General features: G+C 49.0%; 1 protein-coding gene across 2 annotated transcripts in view; it reads right to left on the reverse strand.

The window, feature by feature from the left end:
- NXN (nucleoredoxin) overlaps positions 1-13,890 on the reverse strand; it is a 169,318-nt gene that overhangs the window by 80,552 nt on the left and 74,876 nt on the right. The gene's annotated exons all lie outside the window — the stretch shown is intronic.

Genomic DNA, 13,890 nt, shown 5'->3' on the forward strand with positions numbered 1-13,890 from the left:
AAAGAAAAAAAGAATCAGAAGAGTTCAGGATTTCATAGTCCGTCTCCTACGTCTAGTCTTTCATTTCTCACAATCGTTTCTTAGACAGGAATCACTTCTTCAAGTAAATGGCTGCTTCCTTTTCTTTGTGCACATGCCCTCCTCTGAAGAAAGGCTCCATGCCCACCTGGGGCTGTGCTACTCGCTTTTAATGCTCCTTAGAAAATTCTCTACAATGGCTCCAAACACAGCTCAAAACCCTGGCATGGAACCACAAGAAAGGCACAGAGAGGCGGGCGAGGTGGAGCCCATCAGAAACCGAAGGCTGTGTGTTAGGATCCACCCCATTCTGACCACGGTGTCGGGTCCCTCCACCGAAGCAGCTCTCAGGTCCCAAGTGTTAGGCAGCGTGGATTTCAGTCAGGAAAACTACGCAAGGATATGTTCTTAGACAGAATTTCTCCAACATTATTCTTGGCTCTGCTGACATAGCTTTGGCTTTAAAAAATCAATAAATTAAGCAAGCAGAAGGTTCTCTAACATCCAGGCTGGACTAAAGGGTTTTGCTCTTACTGAGCCAAAGGGAATACTTAGTCCAAGAGACGTAAGACAGATTCTGCTGGATACCTGACACTCGCTCGTGATTCTTCCCTGCGAGGCCAGCAGCGCACAGCGAGGCTTCGCTCCATCAGAACCAACACTGTTGGCCGGCGCGGGGGCTCACACCGGGAATCCCAGCACTTTGGGAGGCTGAGGCAGGTGGATCACTTGAGGTCAGGAGTTCGAGACCAGCCTGGCCAACATGGTGAAACCCTGTCTCCACTAAAAATACAAAAATTAGCCGGGCATGGTGGTGCGCACCTATAATCTCAGCTACTTGGGAGGCTGAGGCAGGAGAATCCCTTGAACCTGGGAGGAAGAGGTTGCAGTGAGCCAAGATCGTGCCACTGCACGGGTGACAGAGCGAGACTCCGTCTCTAAAAAATATATATAATAACAATAATACCTCTCACTATGGTTTGAATTCCAAACTAACGCAAAAAGAGGAAGGCTTTGATCTCATTCTATTGTTTATCCTAACATTTTTGCCTGACAATCTGGATAAAACAAACTTTTATTTTATTTTTTATTTATTTATTTTTTCAGACCCAGGCTGGAGTGCAGTGGTGCGATCATGGCTGCAGCCTCAACCTCCCGGGCTCAAGCGATCCACCCACCTCTGCCTCCCAAGTAGCTGGGATTACAAGGCATGCACCACCACACTTGGCTAATTTTTGTATTTTTTTTTTTTTTTTCCCGTAGAGATGGGGTCTCGCCATGTTGCCCAGGCTGGTCTCAAACTCCTGGCCTCAACCAATCCACCCGCCTCAACCTTCCAAAGTGCTGGGATTACAGGCATGAGCCGCCGCGCCCGGCCTCCGTCTTTTATCTAGTGGGAGCTCTGTAAATCCGTGCTAGCTGATCGGCCAGTCCTCTCCCAGGCAAGTGGCCACAGCAACGAAGGTTTGGTGGAGGTGCAGGGGGAGGATGTGCGGACAACGTACAGTGTCCGATTCCGTAAGCATGACTGGGGAAGCTGCCGTTCAAAAGCTCTTGTCACCAAAGTCAAGAATACCTTCTTCTGCACCACGTTCTCGGAGACTTTGCAAATCCCGGGCACTTTCAGGCCTTCGCTCCCTCCTCTCAAACCCCACAGCTTACTCCACCCAAGAGGCCAAGAAAAGAATCCATTTTATTTGTCAGAACTAGCCATAAGGTAAACAAATATAAAGAAAGCGTGTACTCGCCAATTAGACAGGAATGCAGGCTTCTGGCAGCAGCATGACCCCGTTTTTCCACTCACTCCATGTCAGTGAACCACCGCCACTGAGCTGGCCCCTATGGCTTGAGGGGGAAAAAAGAGAAAGGCTTTCCACGTGTTTCTACACGCCTTTTCCACCTCCTTTTTCCTAAGAAAAAAGCAGAATTCCATTTCACCCAATTCCCATTCGTTGGAAAAGAACAGAGCGGCGAGGACGTGGGTTTCGGCGTCACAGAGGCCTGAGTTTCAACCCTCGGTTCCATGACAAGCCATTGGCCATGAGGTTCATCAGGTCCAGCGGACCTCTCCAAGCCTCAGCTCCCTCGTGTAGAACAGAGAGGTCTGGAACTTCCACACAGGTCACGGATGAGAAGCGTGCCCGGTACAGCACACGCTCAGGAGTGTTCCTGTTCCTCAAGTAGGGTTCATACAACACGGAGGGGGTGCAGGTACCGCACAGGGTACAGAGAGGGACAGAAGCCAGGGTTTAAGGCACTTCTAATGCAATAAAAAGGAAAATCTGTATCTTACAGCAGGACTGAGTTTCCCAAAATTAGTTTTAATGTACAATCCTTATTTCTTTGAGACAGGATCTGGCTCTGTTACTCAGGCTGGAGTGCAGTGGTGTAAGCACAGCTCACTGCAGACTTGACATCCTGGGTTCAAGCGATCCTTCCACCTCAGCCTCCTGAGTAGCTGGGACCACAGGCGTGCATCACCACTCCCGGCTAATTTTAAAAATTATTCTGTAGAGATAGGGTCTCACTGTGTCGCCCAGTCTGGCAAAGAAATCCTGGGCTCAAAGGATCTGGCCACCTTGGCCTCCCAAAGTCCTGGGATGACAGACATGAGCCACCACACCTGGTCTCAGCAAGGTTGTTTTTTTTTCTCCTTTTTTTTTTATTATTATACTTTATGTTCTAGGGTGCAAGTGCACAATGTGCAGGTTTGTTACATATGTATACATGTGCCATGCTGGTGTGCTGCACCCATTAACTCATCATTTTCATTAGGTATATCTCCTAATGCTCTCCCTCCCAAGGTTTTTTGACTTCAAGAAAACGAGGGTGCTCTTAGGTCTTCAGACAACTGCTATTATCAATCACAGCAAAAAATAAAATTAAAAAAAATACAGCTGGGATGTGAGAGGACTTTCTAGATGCATCGGAACTTACATAAAGATTGACAGAGGCCAGATGCGGTGGCTCGCACCTGTAATCCCAGCACTTTGGGAGGCCAGGGCAGGTGGATCACCTAAGGTCAGAAGTTCGAGACCAGCCTGGCCAACATGGAGAAACCCCGAATCTACTAAAAATACAAAAATTAGCTAGACATGGTGGCGGGCACCTCTAATCCCAGCTACCCAGGAGGCTGAGGCAGGAGAATCCCTTGAACTCGGGAGATGGAGGTTGCTGTGAGCTGAGATTGCACCACTGCACTCCAGCCTGGGCGACGAGAGCAAAACTCCATCTCAAAAAGAAAAAAAAAAGATTGATGGAGCCATTTGAAACATCTGACTCAGAAGAAACAAGAACCAGAATGCTGGGGGTTCTAAGCCTTAGTGCACAAAGAGAAAGAGACTAAGGTTTGTGGTTAACAGATGGATTGTGGTTAGGCAACAGGTTCAAATCTCAGCTTCACCACCTGCCACCTATGTGACACTTGGCTTCTCACGAGGATTAAATGAGAAGATAGAGCAGGAAGCCCAGCGCCTGCACATGCCATGTGCTTAATAAGTGACGAAGTTACTTTTGTTGCAACATACTGAAAAGCTCTAAGCCCTGATACATGTAGTGATTCTGCATCGGAGCCAAAAAGACCATAGGAAGGTAGAAATGAATGAGAAATGCAGAGAGACTGGCCGGTCATGGTGGTTCACACCTTTCATCCTAGCGCTTTGGGAAGCCAAGGCAGGTGGATCACCTGAGGTCAGGAGTTCAAGACCAGCCTGGCCAACATGGCAAAACGCCTGTCTCCACTAAAATACAAACATTAGCCAGGAGTAGTGGCGTGTGCCTGTAATCCCAGCTACTCGAGAGGCTGAGGCAGGAGAATCGCTTGAACCCAGGAGGTGGAAGTTGCAGTGAGTTCAGATTGTGCCACTGCATTCCAGCCTGAGCAACAGAGCAAGACTGTCAAAAGAAAGAAAAGAAAAAGAGAGAGAGAGAGAGAGAGAGAGAGAGAGAGAGAGAGGAGGAGGAGGAGGAGGAGGAAGAAGGAGGAGGAGGAGGAGGAGAAGGAGAAGAGAAGAAAAGGCAAGGGAAGGAAAAAGGAAGGGAAAAGGAAGGAAAGAAAGAAAGAGAAATGCAGACAGATTAATTCTTGGCTGTTGCAGAATGCAAAATGAGGATAGACGCCCGGGTTTCAAGTTTAAGGCTGTGGGTATTTTGGAGCCTGGTGAAAAGCAAAGCACTGCCACATTTTCCCTTCGCTCCCCTGACCTGCCATAGATCACGTACCCCACTCACAAAGAGCACACACCCAGTGTGCCATCCCTCTCACCGGGATGAAGAAAGACGCCCAAATCCCAAGGTCCAAACTTCTGAAAAAACTGAATTCAACACAACAAAAGTCAACACCTCATGGGTAAAGGATCTTAATTCAACAGTGTCAAGCATGCCAACGTGAACTCTGTGTTCGGACCTACTCATTATGAAATAAACTTAAGAACAAATCCCATCTAAGAACAGGAAAAAAAACCCAGCAACTTTCATGCATATCAAATGCTGTTCTCAATGATCCTTTACCCTCCGAACGTCACAAAGTACCAGCAGGTGGGAGATAATTAAAGTTTGAATAAAATTTGTTTTACATGCCTCAGTTTGAACACTTTTGCTCTGCAAAGCTTTTCCCGGGCCTCTCAGGGGAATAGAATCCTTGCTCCTATTTGATGAGATTTATGGGGCAATGAGGTCTGTGGGGCTGATGCTACACCACCTGCTTCACGAATACGGCCCCTCCATTTGCAAAGTGCTGACTTGGAACATTTGTATTTTTCCCTTACAAATCTATCTATCTATCTGTCTGTCTATCTGTCTGTCTGTCCATCCATCCATCTCACTCTGTTGCCCAGGCTGTTACGCAGTGGCACGATCACAGCTCACTGCAACCTTGACTTCCTGAGCTCAGGCGATCCTCCTCAGCCTCCCGAATGGCTGGGAACACAGCTGTGTGCCACCATGCCCAGTTAATTTTTTGTAGAAATGAGGTCTCATTATATTGCTGAGGCTGGTCTCAAACTCCTGAGCTCAAGCAATCCTCCCACCTTGGCCTCCCAAAGTGCTGGGATTACAGGCATGAGCCACTACGCCTGGCCTCAATCTCTCGTCTTTATAAGGAGTCATCTTATGGCTTTCCACCCCATTCACACACACTTAGCATCCATATCTGCCTTTAATAAAAGGTCATAATACAGCCCTGGCATCACAAAAACTAACCAGAGAACACTGAGGAGATCAGCTCATGAAGATGCTCTGTCTACAATGAGACTAGGACAGTTGTCTTCAGAAAAGGAAACTGAGGCAGTGAGCGGCTACGATGCTTCGACACAGGGGACCTCAATCCAAGACTTGGCACTTTTAGTTCCATCACACGTGCATCAGGGACCGCACTCAGTTAGGGAGTAACCTAAGCTAACCCCACCATGCACACCCCAACAAGGAGCCTAAGCTAACCCCACCATGCACACCCCAACAAGGAGCCTAAGCTAACCCCACCATGCACACCCCAACAAGGAACCTAAGCTAACCCCACCACGCACAGCCCAACAAGGAACCTAAGCTAACCCCACCATGCACAGCCCAACAAGGAGACTAAGCTAACCCCACCATGCACAGCCCAAGAAGGAACCTAAGCTAACCCCACCACGCACAGCCCAACAAAGAACCTAAGCTAACCCCACCACGCACAGCCCAACAACGAGCCTAAGCTAACCCCACCATGCACAACCCAACAAGGAACCGAAGCAAACCCCACCATGCACAGCCCAACGAGGAACCTAAGCTACCCCTACCATGCACAACCCAGCAAAGATCCTAACCTAACCCCACCATGCACAACCCAACAAGGAGCCTAAGCTCACCCCACCATGCACAGCCCAACAAGGAACCTAAGCAAACCCCACCATGCACAGCCCAACAAGGAACCTAAGCTAACCCCACCGTGCACAGCCCAACAATTAGAATTTAGGGCATTTTAATTGGACTCAGACCTCAGGGTTTGAATTTAAGAAGGTGAGAGTTACAGGAATGTGTGTAGGGATTATGGCTGGAATGCTGCCTCTCACTTACAGTTGACCGTCTTCTCAGGACTCTCCAAATCCACCTGGTATCTCTCTTCTGCTCCTGCACTGCCAGGCTACCCCTCATCCAAACACCAGGTTTCCACCACTGGAGCCTCACAAGCTCCATCCCCACCCACAACACACTCACAAACGCACCTGGCAAGTCAGTGTCTGTATAGCAGGTCTCACGGTCTCACCACCGCTGACACTTTGCTGGGAAGGGGCGGGTCAGGGGGGGCTGTTTTGCACATTGTAGAATGTTCATCGGTGTCCCAGGAAATGCCAGTAATGCCCGCTTAGTGACGATCGAAAACGGTGCCAGAAGCCCAGGAGACTTTGAGAGCAGCGAAACAATTCTGTCTGATCCCATTCTGATGGATGCCTGTCATTCATTCTGCACTCACCAAAACAGTGTCCAACACGTGGATGCATGTCATTCGTGATGCATTCATCAAAACAAACAGTGTCCAACACAAGCCATAAACCCTAAGACAAGCTATGAACTTCAGTTAGTCACAATGTATCCACATCAGCCCCGCAGTTGTAACGAATGTAGCGCACGAATGCAAGATGGTAACAACAGCAGGAATATCCGGAGGGCAACGGAGGGGTATCTGTGAACTCTGTACTTTCTGCTCAGTTTTTCTGAAAACCTAAAACTGTTCTATGAAACAAAGTCTATCAATTAAAAATTAAAAGTCTCCAGACATTTGCCTATGTCCCTAAAGGGCAAAGCTGTTCGCTTGGTTGCTGCAGAGGGGAGGAACACACCGATGCAGGCCAAGTCCCCAGGAGGGCAACGCTCTGGTGACTTTCATGAGTCAATCAGTGCAGTTGTGTCAGGCCACGTTCCTGGAGGGAGCTGGAAAAGGCGAGCTTTCTGAGCCTGCGTGCGTGGGTTGTGGAGACGACTCTGGCGGATAATCTTATTAGCAGAGAAAGCATGGAACCCAGTCTCAGGAAACCCCAGGCAGAGGCTAGAGAGAGGGGCCTAATCCTCCCGTCCCAGCTACAAAGACAGCACCTTGGTCGCTATATTCAGTCTGGTAAGAACGTCCTCCTTGGTTTTTCCTTTTTCAAAAATTATCTCCATCGCTCAGTAGCCTGAGATAGAAATGGAAAGAAGGCTTGGCCTTCAAAGCAGCCAGAGGAAGCATCTCAACGCCTGGAACCTGGGGGTCCTGCCGGGGGCAGCCTCTGCAGCTCTGCCGCTGGTGTCTGCAGGGACGGGCGGAGACATGATGGAGGTGCCCCGGTCCCGAGCTTTGCTAAGCCGGCTGCTAAAATACCCGCTTCCAGCTGAATGCATAATTGAGATGTGACTGTGTCAAGTTTAAATCCACCTGGCTTTAGCCATTTGCACGGCCGAAACGTGGGTACACCCAGGTCCCCGCCGGCCGCCGTCGCGATTTCCCTGGAATCCTGCCTCTCCCTGATTGCCTTTCTTTCTCATCCCTTCTTTTCACCCTTTCCCTTTTTTTTTTTTTTTTTGAGACTGAGTCTTGCTCTGCCACCCAGGCTGGAGTGCAGTGGCGCAATCTCGGCTCACTGCAATCTCCACCTCCCAAGTTCAAGTGATTCTCCTGCCTCAGCCTCCTAAGTAGCTGAGATTACAGGCACCTGCTACCATGCCCGGTTAATTTTTGTATGTTTAGTAGAGACAGGGTTTCGCCATGTTGCTCAGGCTGGTCTCGAACTCCTGACCTCAAGTGATCTGCCTGCCTCGGTCTCCCAACGTGCTGGGATTACAGGCATGAGCCACTGCACCCAGCCCACCCCTTCTCTTTACAGTTCATCTTCTCTGATGGAGACAGGAAGAAAAGAGGGAACCCAAAGAAGCAAGAAAATGATAGAGATGATCACACATAACGACCATGGGGACTGCGGCCATGGTAAAGCTAGGTATGGGGACAAACAGAATTCAGTAACCTTCTAAAGCTGCTACAATAATACTTCCTAGGTTAAAAAGACCTAATCTTTCCCAACATTGTTAATTCTTCTCAACAATATCTTCCAAGGTAAATCTTTTAATAAAATGGGCTTTACAAAGTGTTGATGGCTGGGGGCAGTGGCTCACACCTGTAAGCCCGATGCTTTGGGAGGCTGAGGTGAGGAGGATTGTTTGAGGTCAAGAGTTCAAGACCAGCCTGGGCAACATAGCAAGGCTCTATCTCTACAAAAAAATTAAACGGGCTGGGCACGGTGGCTCATGCCTGTAATCCCAGCACTTTGGGAGGCTGAGGCAGGCAGATCACCTGAGGTCGGGAATTAAAGACCAGCCTGACCAACATGGAGAAACCCTGTCCCTACTAAAAATACAAAAAATTAGCCAGGCGTGGTGGCGCATGCCTGTAATTCTAGCTACTCGGGAGGCTGAGGCAGGAGAATCACTTGAACCCAGGAGGCAGAGGTTGCGGTGAGCCAAGATTGTGCCGTTGCACTCCAGCCTGGGCAACAAGAGCGAAACTCGGTCTCTAAATAAATAAATAAATAAATAAATAAGTGAGGCATGGGGGCGTGTGCCTGTCGTCCTAACTACTTGGGAGGCAGAGGTGGATTATTTTGAGCGCAGGAGTTTGAGGTGACAATGAGCTATGATCATGCCACGGCACACCAGCCTGGGCAACACAGCAAGACCCTGTGTCTAAAAAACAAGAATCATAATTTTAAAAAAAAGTAGAACTGTTCCCATGCCTCTCCGTGTTCGTGGGAGGATTAAGCTGGCTCATGTATATACAGCACTTAACATGTTGCCTCACACACCGTACAAACTTACCAGACGTTTTTAACTATTGTATTTGTGTTTCCACTTCACTTTAAACTAAAATATAAACATTTATTAAACTATCCAGCTCTCCCACTTCTCATCTTGCTAACCCCAGCCCAGGGAAGTTTTTGTGGAAAGGACAGATGACATCTGTTTTTCCAGAGTTGTTTCTGGCAATAGAACCTTCTCCTCGAGTTCAAAGCTTCCCTAAATTCTCTACCAAGAGACACCTGAGCCTCTGTAGCACTCAAAGATGCTAAAATGGACCACGTGGTCCTGACCACCCACCTCTGGCCACTCAACAAACTCACGCTACTTCTCAGTTCCTATCACACACAATATTCTTCTTCTTCTTTTTTCCCAAGCCAGTCCCCTCCTAGGCCTGTTTCGACGACGCCTCTCCTAGGAAAGCCCCTGCGACAGATACACGGCTCTGTAATGGAAACTCCCGCGTGCCTAACAACAGTGCCGCCGTCACACACACGTGAGCTTTCATGACAGCCAGGGACTAGCAACCCACGGCTGCCGTGCCCAGGAAAAGTACATCCTGGGGGAGAAAGAAAACTATGTTCAGCTCCTGGCAGGTCCCAGGCGAGTCCGAGCCAGGCTCACGGGGACGGAGAATGCTCTGTCCTGGGAAAGGGAGGCAGAGGTAAGGGCTGTTCCCACCCTCCAGTGACCGAGATGGGAAAGGCAGTTGGGCGAGAATCAACACGACAGCGGAGACGCGAGGCTTCTTCCCAGCGTCGCTGAAACAAAGCCACTGTAGCTGCCCCTCTCCGCTTACAGGACAATCAATTAGCAAGATGGATCTCACGATTAATAGAAAACTCAATTTCTTCTTGAAAGCACGTTCTAGGGTGGGGTGCATCCTTATCACATCAGTCAGATGTCAAAAGGCAATCACGTAAATTGAACAAGGGAAGGAAAATGCCAGACAGCCTCATTGACGTCCGGCATCTTCCGCTATTATTGAAAGGAAATTGAGAAATTACAGACAGTACCGCCTATTAGCTTCAATGCCCTGTCCCAGGGTGATCCGCAAAGATTTCCTTGCTGTGCTGTCAAGTCTGGGTTAATTGAATTCTCGGTCCAGCAGTTTTTTTTTTTTTCTTTTCTTTTCTTTTTGAGATGGAATCTCGCTCTGCTGCCCAGGCTGGAACGCACTGGCGTGATCTTGGCTCACTGCAACCTGTGCCTCCCGGGTTCAAGCAATTCTCCGCAATGTCTCACACCTATAATCCCAGCACCCTGCCTGGAACACCTTTGATCCCATCTTCACCTACTAACTCCTACTCTGCTGTCAGGAGCTCGTCCGGACGCCACCTCCTCCGAGAAACTACTCTGAGGCCAGGCGCAATGTCTCACACCTGTAATCCCAGCACTTTGGGAGGCCAAGGTGGGAGGATCACTTGAGGCCAGGAGTTCAAGACCAGGCTAGGTAAGATGGAGAAATCTCATCTTTACAAAAAACACAAAAATTAGCCAGGCCAGTACTACACGCCTATAGTTCCAAGCTGAGGTGGGAGGATTGCTTGAACCCGGGAGGTTGAGGCTGCAGTGAGCCATGATGGGGTCCAGCCTGGGTGACACAACAGATCCTGTCTCAAAAAACAAAAACAAAACAAAAAAACTACCCCAGAGTCATTTCCTCCTACCCCCTCCCCCCAGAAAAGGACAGGGCTGGGATTCTGCCTCTGGGCAAGCTTTTCTTTTCCTTTTCTTTTTTTTTTTTTTGAGACAGAGTCTCGTTCTGTGGCCCAGGCTGGAGTGCAGTGGTAGATCTCAGTTCACTGCAAGCTCCGCCTCCTGGGTTCAAGCGATTCTCCTGCCTCAGCCTCCCAAGTAGCTGGAACTACAGGCACCTGCCACCACGCCCGGATAATTTTTGTATTTTCAGTAGAGATGGGGTTTCACCATGTTGCTCAGGCTGGTCTCAAACTCCTGACCTCAGGTGATCCAGCCGCCTCGGCCTCCCAAAGTGCTGGGATTACAGGCCTCAGTGAGCCACGGTGCCTGGCCTGTGCATGCTTTTCTTACAGCACCTTCTATGTTAACAGTATTGTAACTCTCCTTACTTCGCTTAATACTCCATCTATCCATCCATTAATTCCATAAATATTGACGTGCTGGGTACAAAAAATAAGACCCTGAGACAGACACCTGGATGCCTGCTCTCCTCGGCTCGTATTCTCGTGAGGGTGGACCATCAATAAGCAACAAAAATCAACAAAAGATCGCAGATATTAGTGAGAGTTGCAAAGAAGACACAGCTTGCTTCTCTCTCCCGCAAGGAGACTTAGCTCCTTGAGGGCAAAGCCTGATTCATTCATGATTGTATCTTCAGGAATTGGCACTGAGCCTTAAAAAACAAAACCAAGGATTCCACACTTTCCTCCTTTCTCTCCTCTCTGTTACAGAGATTTAGGTACAGCCTTTCTTTCCTGGGAGATAATAAAATAAGCTTCCTGAAGGGAGGATCTTGCCCAGCTGATAAATTTTACAAGCCGGGGGCAGTGATGCACACATGTAGTCGCAGCTACTAGGGAGGACAAGGCAGGAGGATCACTTGAGCCCAGGAGTTCGAGGCCGCAGTGAGCCGTGATCATGTCATCGCAACCCAGTCTGAGTAACAGAGCGAGACTCTGTCTCTAAATTAATTATTTTTACAAAAGAAGTCAAAGGGCTTTGTTAAAGTAAATGATATCCTCAAGCTATAGAGTGTAACACTAAAACTTTTCTGAGGGCCAGGCGAGCCTGTAATCCCAACACTGTGGGAGGCCGAGGCGGGCGGATCACCTGAGGTCAGGAGTTCGAGACCAGCCTGACCAACATGGAGAAATCCAGTCTCTACTAAAAATACAAAAACTAGCCAGGCGTGGTGGCTGGTGCCTGTAATCCCAGCTACTCAGGAGGCTGAGGCAGGAGAATCGCTTGAACCTGGAGGCAGAGGTTGCAGTGAGCCAAGATTGTGCCATTGCACTCCAGTCTGGGCAACAGAGCAAAACTCCGTCTCAAAACAAAACAAAACAAAACAAAAAAACCCAGAAACTTTTCTGAAGATATAGCCAAAAAGCTTGTGAAGAGAAAGAGCATTTTATAGATGGAGAAATGGAGGCCTGGAAATGGTGACGTGCCCAAGGCCACAATGCCAGGAACCTGGAGCTGACCATCTGGCTTCGGAGCCCACTCTCTTCGCCACCAGACTCCCAGCTCTCACAGGAACAGAGGGGCACAAGGCAGGTACAAATGTCAGGAGGAAATCTCTTTCCTCCCAGGAGGCTGGTGGCAAACCATGGCTGGCATCAGGACCCTCCCTGGGTGGGAAGGGAGGGTGGTGAGTTTATTTACAAGCAAAATGAATCTGCTGGTTCAAGGAGAAGAAACATGAATGATACTAGTTTTTCAAATTCTTACCACTGGGACCGGCCCTAAACTTTAGCACTTTATTGGAAAGCCAAAAACCACTCAAAAGCTAATGCCTACGGAGAAGACGGCCAAAAAAAATGTACCTTTTTTTTCTCTCTTCATGAAAAGAAAGTTTTCTAATATTTAAAAGCTCAGGATTAATCTGCAGAGATGTTAAAAATGACCCAGTCTGCAGGGCTGGAAGCATCTTCTGGGAGGTAGGGGAGTTTTGAGAGAAAAGTGTGGACTTTATGAAAAGAGAGATCTGCATTCTTTTTTTTTTTTTTTTTTTTTTTGATGGAGTTTAGCTCTTGTTGCCCAGGCTGGAGTGCAGTGGCGCGATCTCAGCTCATTGCAACTTCCGCCTCCCGGGTTCAAGCGATTCTCCTGCTTCAGCCTCCTGAGTACCTGGGCTTACAGGTGCACACCACCACGCCTGTCTAATTTTTGTATATTTAGCAAAAACGGTGTTTCACTATGTTGGCCAAGCTGGTCTCGAACTCCTGACCTCAAGTGATCCATCCACCTCGGCCTCCCAAAGTGCTGGGATTACAGGCATGAGCCACCGCACCTGGCCCTAATTTTTGTATTTTTAGTAGCGACAGAGTTTCACTACGTTGGCCAGGCTGGTCTCGAACTCCTGGCCTCGTGATCTGCCCGCCTCAGCCTCCCGAAGTGCTGAGATTACAGGCGTGAGCCACTGTGCCTGGCCTGACATTTCTGCATTCTCATTTGTATCCGGTAAACCCCTCTGAGCCTGGACGTCACCCTCTGCAACACGTAGGGATCTGTGGGGGGGACACGATCTCTACATGAAATGGAGTAACAGTATCTGGCACAAAGGCGGACACTGAATCAATGCCAGCTCCTTTCCTCTCCGCAGTTTATTCCGGGGAAGAACCTTGGCCTGGGAAACAGCAGACCTGGTCCAACTCCCGGCTCTGCCCAGACCCCAAGTGACTCAAATGCTTCACCTGCCCTGACCTCTGCTTCCTCGTTAGTCAAATGACAAGCACGGGAGTCATGGAATTCAAGGACACCTCCCACGTGAAAACCAGGGCAGTGAATTCAAACAAAGCACATTAACTCAATCGAAATCTAAATTGATGGCATTCTGTCCCAAAAACACAGCCTGAAAGTCTCCCCTCAGTTTGCTGTCTTGGTTTTTTTTTTTTTTTTTTTTTTTGCAGACAGGGTCTCGCTGTGTCATCCAAGCTGGAGTGCAGTGGTACAATCTCGGCTCACTGCAACCTCCGCCTCCGGGGTTCAAGCAATTCTCCTGCCTCAGCCTCCTGAGTAGCTGGGATTACAGGCGCCCATCACCATGCCTGGCTAATTTTTGTATTTTTAGTAGAGATGGGGTTCACCATGTTGGCCAGGCTGGTCTCCAACTCCTGACCTCAGGTGATCCACCTGCCTCGGCCTCCCGAAGTACTGGGATTGCAGGTGTGAGCCACTGCGCCCGGCCTCAGCTTGCTGTTTAAACGTGGTCTCATGCAGAGCCATCTGCCTATGAGCTGGACGACGACACGGTCCAGGGTTCCAGCCCTCCAGGGTCATCTCCCAAAAATACCCTCGGGTGTTTGTCCCAGCTGGTGAGTCAGGACTGAACCTGATACCAGGGAACAGTGTTGCTACTATCTGGGCATCTCT

This window comes from Chlorocebus sabaeus, chromosome 16 (assembly GCF_047675955.1).
Source record: "Chlorocebus sabaeus isolate Y175 chromosome 16, mChlSab1.0.hap1, whole genome shotgun sequence".
Classification (NCBI taxonomy): Eukaryota; Metazoa; Chordata; class Mammalia; order Primates; family Cercopithecidae; genus Chlorocebus; species Chlorocebus sabaeus.